This window comes from Bufo gargarizans, chromosome 1 (assembly GCF_014858855.1).
Source record: "Bufo gargarizans isolate SCDJY-AF-19 chromosome 1, ASM1485885v1, whole genome shotgun sequence".
NCBI lineage: Eukaryota > Metazoa > Chordata > Amphibia > Anura > Bufonidae > Bufo > Bufo gargarizans.
The window spans coordinates 731,541,024-731,552,481 of NC_058080.1; positions in this window are offsets into that span (position 1 = coordinate 731,541,024).

Here is an 11,458-nt window from a genome sequence, read left to right on the forward strand (position 1 = left end):
ACAGAATGCATAGTAAAATAGGGCTGGAGGGGTTAAATTTTTTTTAACTCACCTTAATCTACTTGTTAGCGCAGCCGACATCTCTTCTGTCTCCTTTTGTGAGAAATAAGACCTTTGATGACGTCACTACGTTCATCACATGGTCCGTCACATGGTCCATCACCATGGTAAAAAGATCATGTGACGGACCATGTGATGAGCGTAGTGACGTCATCAAAGGTCCTATTCCTCACAAAAGAAGACAGAAGAGATGCCGGCTGCGCGAACAAGTGGATTAAGGTGAGTTCAATTATTCTTATTATTTTTTTAACCCCTCCAGCCCGATTTTACTTAGCATTCTGCATTCAGAATGCTATTATTTTCCCTTATAACCATGTTATAATGGAAAATGATACAATCTACACAACACCGAACCTAAACCTGAACTTCATTGCACCCGCACGATAAAAACTAAACAACGGAACGCAATCGCAGTCAAAACTGACTGCAATTGTGTACCTACTCGCGCGGGTTTGCCGCAACGCATCCGGACCTTATCTGGACCTAATCCGGACTCCCTCGTCTACAAGGGGCCTTAGGGGGGTCAAGGGCACCAAACCATTGATAGCTTTCAGAAGAAGCCATACGCTGATAGTTTGGTGAGGAGTCGATTTACTGAGAGAAAAACGAGCATGTGGTTGGGGAATTGGATCCCAAAAGGGAATCGTAGATGTGGGCATTGATGAGCGCAGTGATGTCACCAAAGGTCCTTTTCCTCCCAGGTCCTCAAAGAAGAAGAATGAAGACGAGTTGGGCTTCGCGAACAAGTGGACGAGGTGAGTTTAATTTTATTTATTTTTTTTAACTCCTCCATCCCGAATTTACTTTGCATTCTGTATTCAGAATGCTATTATTTTCCCTTATAACCATGTTATAAGGGAAAATAATAAAAATTTACACAACACCTAACCCAAACCCGAACTTCTGTGAAGAAGTTCAGGTACGGGTCTGGGTACCAAACATGCCGATTTTTCTCACGCGCATGCAAAACGCATTAAAATGCTTTGAACTCGCATGGAAAAATTGCGCATTTTTCCACGACGCATCCTATCCAGCACTCACATGTGAAAGAGGCCTTATAGAACATGTAAGGTCAATACATAATGGAGATAGCAAGGCATTGAGTTTTGCAGGTATTGAAATTGTCCAAAATCCCCCACAAGGAGGTGATAGACACCGTTTACTATTGAGAAAAGAAGCTAGCTGGATTATACGCTCAGGAGCAATGGGCCCTTTAGGCCTGAATGATAAACATGATATGAGCGTGTTTTTGTAAACATTGCAATTGTTATGCTTTTGTTTGATCTTTGTATTTTGTATTTTGCTTGTTTTGAACACCGCATTGATTATAGAGATCCGACTCACCTATGGCGGTATTTGTTAACCCCGCCCTGATGACCCGGCGCATAAGAGGTATGCGGCGCACGAAACGGCAGTCGCCAAAAGTGTTTGCCTGCAGTGTGTGGTCCGCCCAATGCCTATGACAATTTTATCCGTGGAATAAAGAATACTACTTCTCCTCTTAGGTAGAAAAATCGGGCGGCACTCACCAATCTATTTACACATAGAAAACAGGAATGTTCCATCAGCATCTCTCCCTCAGTGTCTGCATGAGACTGATGCTGTGAGAGGGGTGGGAGGAGGAGCGGGTGTCAGGTTACAGTCTCTCTCCCTCAGTGTCTGCATGAGACTGATGCTGTGAGAGGGGAGGGAGGAGGAGCGGGTGTCAGGTTACAGTCTCTCTCCCTCTGTCTGCAAGAGACTGATGCTGTGAGAGGGGAGGAAGGGGGAGCAGGTGTCAGGTTACAGTCTCTCTCCCTCTGTCTGCATGAGACTGATGCTGTGAGAGGGGAGGAAGGGGGAGCAGGTGTCAGGTTACAGTCTCTCTCCCTCTGTTTGCATGAGCCTGATGCTGTGAGAGGGTTGGGAGGAGGAGCGGGTGTCAGGTTACAGTCTCTCTCCCTCTGTCTGCATGAGACTGATGCTGTGAGAGGGGAGGAAGGGGGAGCAGGTGTCAGGTTACAGTCTCTCTCCCTCTGTCTGCATGAGCCTGATGCTGTGAGAGGGTTGGGAGGAGGAGCGGGTGTCAGGTTACAGTCTCTCTCCCTCAGTGTCTGCATGAGCCTGATGCTGTGAGAGGGGAGGGAGAAGGAGCAGTTGTCAGGTTACAGCCTATCTCCTTTAGTTTCTGCATGAGACTGATGTGAGAGGGAAGGGAGGAGGAGCGGGTGTCTGGTTACAGTCTCTCTCTCTCTCTCTCTCACTCTGTATCTGCATGAGACTGATGCTGTGAGAGGGGAGGGAGGGGGAGAGGGTGTCAGGTTACAGTCTCTCTCCCTCTGTCTGCATGAGCCTGATGCTGTGAGAGGGGAGGGATAAGGAGCAGTTGTCAGGTTACAGTCTATCTCCTTTAGTTTCTGCATGAGACTGATGTTGTGAGAGGGAAGGGAGGAGGAGCAGGTGTCAGATTACAGTCTCTCTCCCTCTGTCTGCATGAGCCTGATGCTGTGAGAGGGGAGGAAGGGGGAGCAGGTGTCAGATTACAGTCATTCTCTCTCTCACTCTGTATCTGCATGAGACTGATGCTGTGAGAGGGGAGGGAGGAAGAGCAAGTGTCGGGTACAGTCTATCTCCCTCAGTGCCTGCATGAGACTGATGCTGTGAGAGATGAGGGAGAAGGAGAAGGTGTCAGGTTGTCAGGTTACAGTCTCTTTCCCTCAGTATCTGCATGAGACTAATGCTGTAAAAGGGGAGGGAGGAGGAGGCGGTGTCCTGTTACAGTCTCTCTCCCTCAGGACCCTGCCATTTTTCACCTTAAGGACCAGGCCATTTTTTGCAAATCTGACATGTGTCACTTTATATGGTAATAAGAATAATAATTTGACTAATTGTTTTCTCGTGACACATTGTACTTCATGACATTGGTAAATTTAAGTAGCTATATTTCACCTTTATGTATAAAAAATTCTAAATTTATTTAAAGTTTGCAATTTTCAAAATTTGGAAGGCATATAGTGATACATCATAATAGTCATTACTTTACATTCCCCATATGTCTACTTTATGTTGGCATCATTTTGTAAATGACATTTGTTTTGGGGGGGGGATGTTAAACTGCTTAATTTTAAAAGCAATTCATAAAATTTTTAAGAATTTCAAAAACCCACTTTTTTAAGGACCAGTCCAGTTATGATGTCACTTTGTGGGGCTTACGTAATAAAAACCACCCATAAATGGCATTTTAGAAACTACACCCCTCAAGTTATTGAAAAATGATTTTACAAGTTTTGTTAACCCTTTAGGTATTCCACAAGAATTAAAGGAAAATGGAGGTGAAATTTCAAAATTTTACTTTTTTGGCAGATTTGCCATTTTAATCCATTTTTTCCTGTAACACATCAAGGGTTAACAACCATACAAAACTCAAAATATATTACCCTGTTTCTGCAGTTTACAAAAACAACCCATATGTGGTGATAATAAAGTAGCGCCACATGGTTTTTGGGGGGCAGATTTTGCAGGACTGGTTTTTAGGCACCATGTCACATTTAAAGCCCCCCTGATGCACCCCTACAGTAGAAACTCTCAAAAAGTTACCCCATTTTGAAAACTATTGGATAAGCTGACAGTTTTATGGATACTATTTTGGGGTACATATGATTTTTGATCTCTCTATATGACGCTTATTGTAAGGCAAGGTAACCAAAATATGGCTATTTTATATTTATTTTGTGTATTTTACAATGATTACCTGACAGGTTAGATCATGCGCTATTTTTATAGAGCAAGTTGATACAGACGTCACATTATCAAATATGTCTACTTTTATTTATTTTTTGTTTCAATTTTACATAACAAAGCATTTTTGAGAAAAAAAATGTTTGTGTGTCTCCATTTTCTGAAAGCCATATTTATTTTTTATTTTTAGGGAGATTGTCTTATGTAGGGACTCTTTCTTTGCAGGATGAGGTGACGGGTTGATTGGTACTCTTTTGGGGAAGATACAGCTTTTTGATTGCTTGGTATTACATTTTTTGTGATGTAAGGTGCTAAAAAATAGTTTTTTGGGCATAGATTAAACATTTTTTTTTTACTAATGGCATTCACCTGACCTGCGTGGATTTATGTAATATTTTTTATAGAGAAATAGGTTGTTACAGACGCAGCAATACCTAATATGTCCGTTTTTATTTTAAATTTTTTAAAAAAAATTAAAACTTTATATGTGTTTAGGAAAAAAAAATGCTACTCTTTCTGGGGGCTGGATCTCCCATCGGGCTGCCTTCTCACCCATCGGGCCAGATGGCGATAGGAATGCAGGCACAGAACCCAGCGAACCCCCTGCATGCCGCGGTCAGCTTTGTTAATACTTCACTGTTTACAGCGATGCCAGCAGATATAGCAGGGGCCCGGCTGTCAGTGACTGCCAGGCCCCTGCACTGATCGGGCGCGTACCACTCTGGTGCCGGCCCGATCAGCATACCATACTAGTACATCAAAGGTCGCCAGGGCACTGGCGGCCATGATTTACTAGTACTTTGTGGGTCTCCAAGGGGTTAAGGCCCCGATCGCGATAGACGTGGAGTCCTTTGTAAGAAAAAAGCATTACAAATGTTTGTTTTTGTTACTGATTAAAAATATCTAGAGATAATGGGAGTTGTGCTCTGCTCTGTGCCGAGCGCTGGAATGTGACTTCCCTTTGTATTTCGTTCAGAAGCAGCAGCCCCATCTGCTGAACAGAATAGCGCACAGTGGCTTTGAAAGAGAAGAGACGAGCAATCGAGGATACTCGAGCAGCCATTATGAGCCGAATCAAATTAAAAAAAACGGTGTTCGGCAAATACACAGAATGCAGGTCACCGGCTTCATGTCAATTAGCTCATTTTTGCTTAGAAATTAGATCAGTACCATAAATGCATGCCTTTTTTTTTTTTTATTCAAGTGCAGAATATTCTGATAAACCCATAAGGACGCAGCATATTTTCCATTTTTACCTTAATTCTGAAAGCTTCAACTTAATTTTTTATTTTGTGTGACGGCTTGTTCACATTTATAATGTTGTATTTTTTTATTGTTTTATGGTACATAAACATGACTTTGATATGTTTTTTTATGTCATTCTCTGCCATTTATATGTATGGCGTGGGTTGCAATCATAAGACTACCTATGTGTAGTTATTTTTTAGGTTTTTATTAAACATTATCTTCATTCGTCTTTTTTTTTTTATCTGTATCTTTCTGTTTTCTTTTTCTTTTTTTACAAATTATTTTATAATTTTTTTTTGTTTCACTTTTACATTGGATTTTGTCATTGCAATACCTATACTGTCTTTGTAAAACGCACAAAGAGCTTTTACTGAGCATCAATTACAGCTTGACAACGACGTCTCCTGCTGTTCACAAGTGACTTATTGTCTGCTGAGGCATGGCATTCCACTCTTCTTGAAGGGCGGCCCTCAGGTCATTGAGGTTCTGAGGTACAGAGTTACGAGCCTCTACACGGCAACTCAGCTGATCCCATAGGTTTTCAAAGGGATTCAGGTCTGGAGAAAGTGCAGGCCACTCCATTTGAGGTATCACAGTCTCCAGCAGCTATCCCCTAATGATGCAACCTCAATGAGCTGGTGCATTGTCGTCCATGAAGATGACATTAGGCCTGTGTTGTTCATGCAGAGGCACAACGACTGGATTAATGATGTTATTCATGTAGTATGGGCTTGTCACTGTACCATTCACACAGTGTAGGACAGTTCTGTATTGACTAGACACACCTGCCCACACTGTAACACCACCACCAAAGGCTTGTCTGGTGACAACAGTGGCTGATACATAGCGCTCTCATTGACGTCTCCAACATCTTTGGCAGCCATCATTTCTATCAGCGTGAATGGACTTTCATCAGTGAACAGCACTGGGGCCCACTAGTCCCTCGTCCTGAGATGCTCCCTGGCCCATGCAAGACGATGACACCTGTGCCTAGTGGTGTGGTCAGGTACCTTTGAAGGTCGTCTAGCACGCAGACCACACTGAATGGTCTGACGTGACACTTGGGTGCCTCACACCTACCTTAAATGTGCCTGGAGTTGTGTGGCATTCATTATCCGGTTTCTCAGGGCATTGTTCACAATGAAGCGGTCATCAGTGTGGGATGTGGCGAAAGGACGTCCACTTCTATGCCTTTCTGTGACTCTTCCAGTCTCTCTGCATCTCTGTAGCAACCTGCTGATGACGCTCTGTGACACTCTAAGCACAGTGGTCACTTCCATCTGAGAACATCCTGCTTGAAGCCTCGCAATGGCGAGGTACTGTTAATCAATTGTTAGGCATTGTCTTAGTCTCATGATGTCAAAATGTGAACAGCATGATGAGGAGGACTGTTTGAATACCAATTCTAATTTGACCAGGTAATTTATTGGGCGATTCATGGATGAAACACCTGTTGTGAATTTAGCCATTAAGCTCATTGTTAGAGAACAGCAAGTTGTGCAAAAAGTTCTGAAACACTGAACAGCTGGACATGTGCATTCAAAAATTTAAAGAAGGTCACATTACGTTCGGTAAGAGGGGATTTTAGGTTCATCCTGAAATTGCACCGACAAGCCAAATAACCCAGGCTTTTTGTGAGTAGTGTATGACATATATGAATACATATAAATATATATATAAAATTTTTTTTTTTTTATTACTCACTTATATAGCACCAATAATATTTCACAACACTTTACATAGTCATCACTCACTGTCTCCAGTGGAGCTCACAATTGAAAATCCCTATCAGTATGTCTTTGAAGTGTGGGAGGAAACTAGAGTACTCAGAATAAATCCACGCAAACACAGTGACAACATACAAACTCCATGCAGATGTTGTCCTTGGTCGGATTGAACCTAGGACCCTAGTGCAGCAAGAAACCAGTGCTAACCACGGAGCCAGATATACAGATATATCTGCTGCCCCAAATATACAGCCACTGCTAGAAGGAGCTCAGGGCTTATTTCATACTGCAAATACATTGTGTGTATGAATGTATATCACCACTAAAAGGAGCTCAGATAACTGCACACAGATATATACAACCACCACTACAGATATATACAGCCACCACTAGAGGCAGCTCAGGAGATTACTGCATACAGATATATACAGCCACCACTAGAGGGAGCTCAGGAGATTACTGCATACAGATATATACAGCCACCACTAGAGGCAGCTCAGGAGATTACTGCATAGAGATATATACATCCACCACTAGAGGGAGCTCAGGAGATTACTACATACAGATATATACATCCACCACTGGAGGGAGCTCAGGAGATTACTGCATACAGATATATACAGCCACCAATAAAGGGAGCTCAGGAAATTACTGCATACAGATATATACAGCCACCACTAGAGGGAGCTCAGGAGATTACTGCATACAGATATATACAGCCACCACTAGAGGGAGCTCAGGAGATTACTGCATACAGATATATACAGCCACCACTAGAGGGAGCTCAGGAGATTACTACATACAGATATATACAGCCACCACTAGAGGGAGTTCAGGAGATTACTGCATACAGATATATACAGCCACCACTAGAGGGAGCTCAGGAGATTACTACATACAGATATATACAGCCACCACTAGAGGGAGCTCAGGAGATTACTGCATACAGATATATACAGCCACCACTAGAGGGAGCTCAGGAGATTACTGCATACAGATATATACAGCCAGCACTAGAAGGAGCTCAGGAGATTACTGCATACAGATATATACAGCCACCACTAGAGGGAGCTCAGGAGATTACTGCATACAGATATACAGGTCATTCTAAAAAAATTAGCATATTGTGATAAAGTTCATTATTTTCTGTAATGTACTGATAAACATTAGACTTTCATATATTTTAGATTCATTACACACAACTGAAGTAGTTCAAGCCTTTTATTGTTTTAATATTGATGATTTTGGCATACAGCTCATGAAAACCCAAATTTCCTATCTCAAAAAATTAGCATATTTCATCCGACCAATAAAAGAAAAGTGTTTTTAATACAAAAAAAGTCAACCTTCAAATAATTATGTTCAGTTATGCGCTCAATACTTGGTCGGGAATCCTTTTGCAGAAATGACGGCTTCAATGCGGCGTGGCATGGAGGCAATCAGCCTGTGGCACTGCTGAGGTGTTATGGAGGCCCAGGAGGCTTCAATGCGGCGTGGCATGGAGACAATCAGCCTGTGGCACTGCTGAGGTGTTATGGAGGCCCAGGATGCTCCGATAGCGGCCTTAAGCTCATCCAGAGTGTTGGGTCTTGCGTCTCTCAACTTTCTCTTCCCAATATCCCACAGATTCTCTATGGGGTTCGGTCAGGAGAGTTGGCAGGCCAATTGAGCCCAGTAATCCCATGGTCAGTAAACCATTTACCAGTGGTTTTGGCGCTGTGAGCAGGTGCCAGGTCGTGCTGAAAAATGAAATCTTCATCTCCATAAAGCTTTTCAGCAGATGGAAGCATGAAGTGCTCCAAAATCTCCTGATAGCTAGCTGCATTGCCCCTGCCCTTGATAAAACACAGTGGACCAACACCAGCAGCTGACATGGCACCCCAGACCATCACTGACTGTGGGTACTTGACACTGGACTTCAGGCATTTTGGCATTTCCCTCTCCCCAGTCTTCCTCCAGACTCTGGCACCTTGATTTCCGAATGACATGCAACAGTCCAGTGCTGCTTCTCTGTAGCCCAGGTCAGGCGCTTCTGCCGCTGTTTCTGGGGAATGCGGCACCTGTAGCCCATTTCCTGCACACGCCTGTACACGGGGGCTCTGGATGTTTCTACTCCAGACTCAGTCCACTGCTTCCGCAGGTCCCCCAAGGTCTGGAATCGGTCCTTCTCCACAATCTTCCTCAGGGTCCGGTCACCTCTTCTCGTTGTGCAGCGTTTTCTGCCACACTTTTTCCTTCCCACTGAGGTGCCTTGATACAGCGCTCTGAGAACAGCCTATTCATTCAGAAATTTCTTTCTGTGTCTTACCCTCTTGCTTGAGGGTGTCAATGATGGCCTTCTGGACAGCAGTCAGGTCGGCAGTCTTACCCATGATTGCGGTTTTGAGTAATGAACCAGGCTGGGAGTTTTTGAAAGCCTCAGGAATCTTTTGCAGGTGTTTAGAGTTAATTAGTTGATTCAGATGATTAGGTTAATAGCTCGTTTAGAGAACCTTTTCATGATATGCTAATTTTTTGAGATAGGAATTTGGGTTTTCATGAGCTGTATGCCAAAATCATCAATATTAAAACAATAAAAGGCTTGAACTACTTCAGTTGGTGTGTAATGAATCTAAAATATATGAAAGTCTAATATTTATCAGTACATTACAGAAAATAATGAACTTTATCACAATATGCTAATTTTTTTAGAAGGACCTGTATACAGCCACCACTAGAGGGAGCTTAGGAGATTACTGCATGCAGATATATACACAGTCTCCACTAGAGGGAAAAAAGAGACAATGCAGCAGCACCCTGCAAATCAGATAAAGTACAATAATGCCAAAAATTAAAGTGCTAATGCTACGCTTATTTATAAAGTGAGATGCTTGGCCAATGCATTTTGTACAAAACCATCTGAGCCCGTCTGCTGAACGTCAAGGCGATCTCTGTTAGACGGGTCCTAACACTAAATACTACCTGTTATGCGCCATAATGGCCGCCATAAAGTTCAGAGAGTGTTGGATCCACATGCATGCTGGGTCCACTCTGCTTGCCGAGCCCACTCTATACCTTTCCTTGTGCCAGACAGCTTCCAATGAATGCAGTGAGAGCAGGCTACAGCTCTATACTGAAACTAATTAAAATCAACCTATGGGGCAGACAGGCTAATCAGGAGTGCATTGGTCAAGCATCTCACTTTATAAATAAGCGTAGCATTAGCACTATAATTTTTGGCATTATTGTACTTTGTCTGATTTGCAGGGTGCTGCTGCATTGTCTCTTTTTTTCCTCTAGGTCTTTGCCATGGCGGCGTGCACCTGCGCACTGGGAGGTGCTGACTAACCCCCTTTTTTTGCATATATATATATAAATATATATATACATATATATATATATATATATATATATATTTATATGTATATGTACAGCCACCACTAGAGGAGCTCAGGAGATTTCTACGTACAGCTATATACAGCCATCACTAGAGGCAGCTCAGGAGATTACTGCATACAGATATATAAACAGCCACCAATAGAGGGAGCTCAGGGGTTTACTGCATACAGATATATACAGCCACCACTAGAGGGAGCTCAGGAGATTACTGCATACAGATATATACAGCCACCACTAGAGGGAGCTCAAGAGATTACTGTATACAGATATATACAGCCACCACTAGAGGGAGCTCAGAAGATTAATGCATACAGATATATACAGCCACCACTAGAGGGAGCTCAGGAGATTACTGTATATATATATATATATATATATATATATATATATATATATATATACACATACAGCCACCACTAGGGAGAGCTCAGGAGATTACTACATACAGATATGTACAGCCTCCACTAGAGGGAGCTCAGGAGATTACTGCATACAAATATATTACTGTGCATATATATATATATATATATATACATACAGCCACCACTAGGGAGAGCTCAGGAGATTACTACATACAGATATGTACAGCCTCCACTAGGGAGAGCTCAGGAGATTACTGCATACAAATATATACAGTCACCACTAGAGGGAGCTCAGGAGATTACTTCATACAGATATATACAGCCTCCACTAGAGGAAGCTCAAGAGAATGCTACATGCAGATATATACAGCCACCACTAGAGGGAGCTCAGGAGATTACTGCATACAGATATATACAGCCACCACTAGAGGGAGCTCAGGAGATTACTTCATACAGATATATACAGCCTCCACTAGAGGAAGCTCAAGAGAATGCTACATGCAGATATATACAGCCACCACTAGAGGGAGCTCAGGAGATTACTACATACAGATATATACAGTCACCACTAGAGGGAGCTCAGGAGATTACTGCATACAGATATATACAGTCACCACTAGAGAGCGCTCAGGAGATTACTGCATACAGATATATACAGCCACCACTAGAGGGAGCTCAGGAGATTACTGCATACAGATATATACAGCCTCCACTAGAGGGAGCTCAGGAGATTACTGCATACAAATATATAGAGCTCAGGAGGGAGCTCAGGAGATTACTGGATACAGATATGGTTGATAAAAAAATGGCTGCATAACTTTACACATACAAACAATAGAGCTGAGAAAGAATGGGGATCATTCTAAATTAAAGTGGTATCATACCTACTATAAATGGAAAAATGGAAGCTCTTAACGCACTTTTATGATCAAACGTGTGTTGGGCCCATCTACCAGTCGTCAAGGT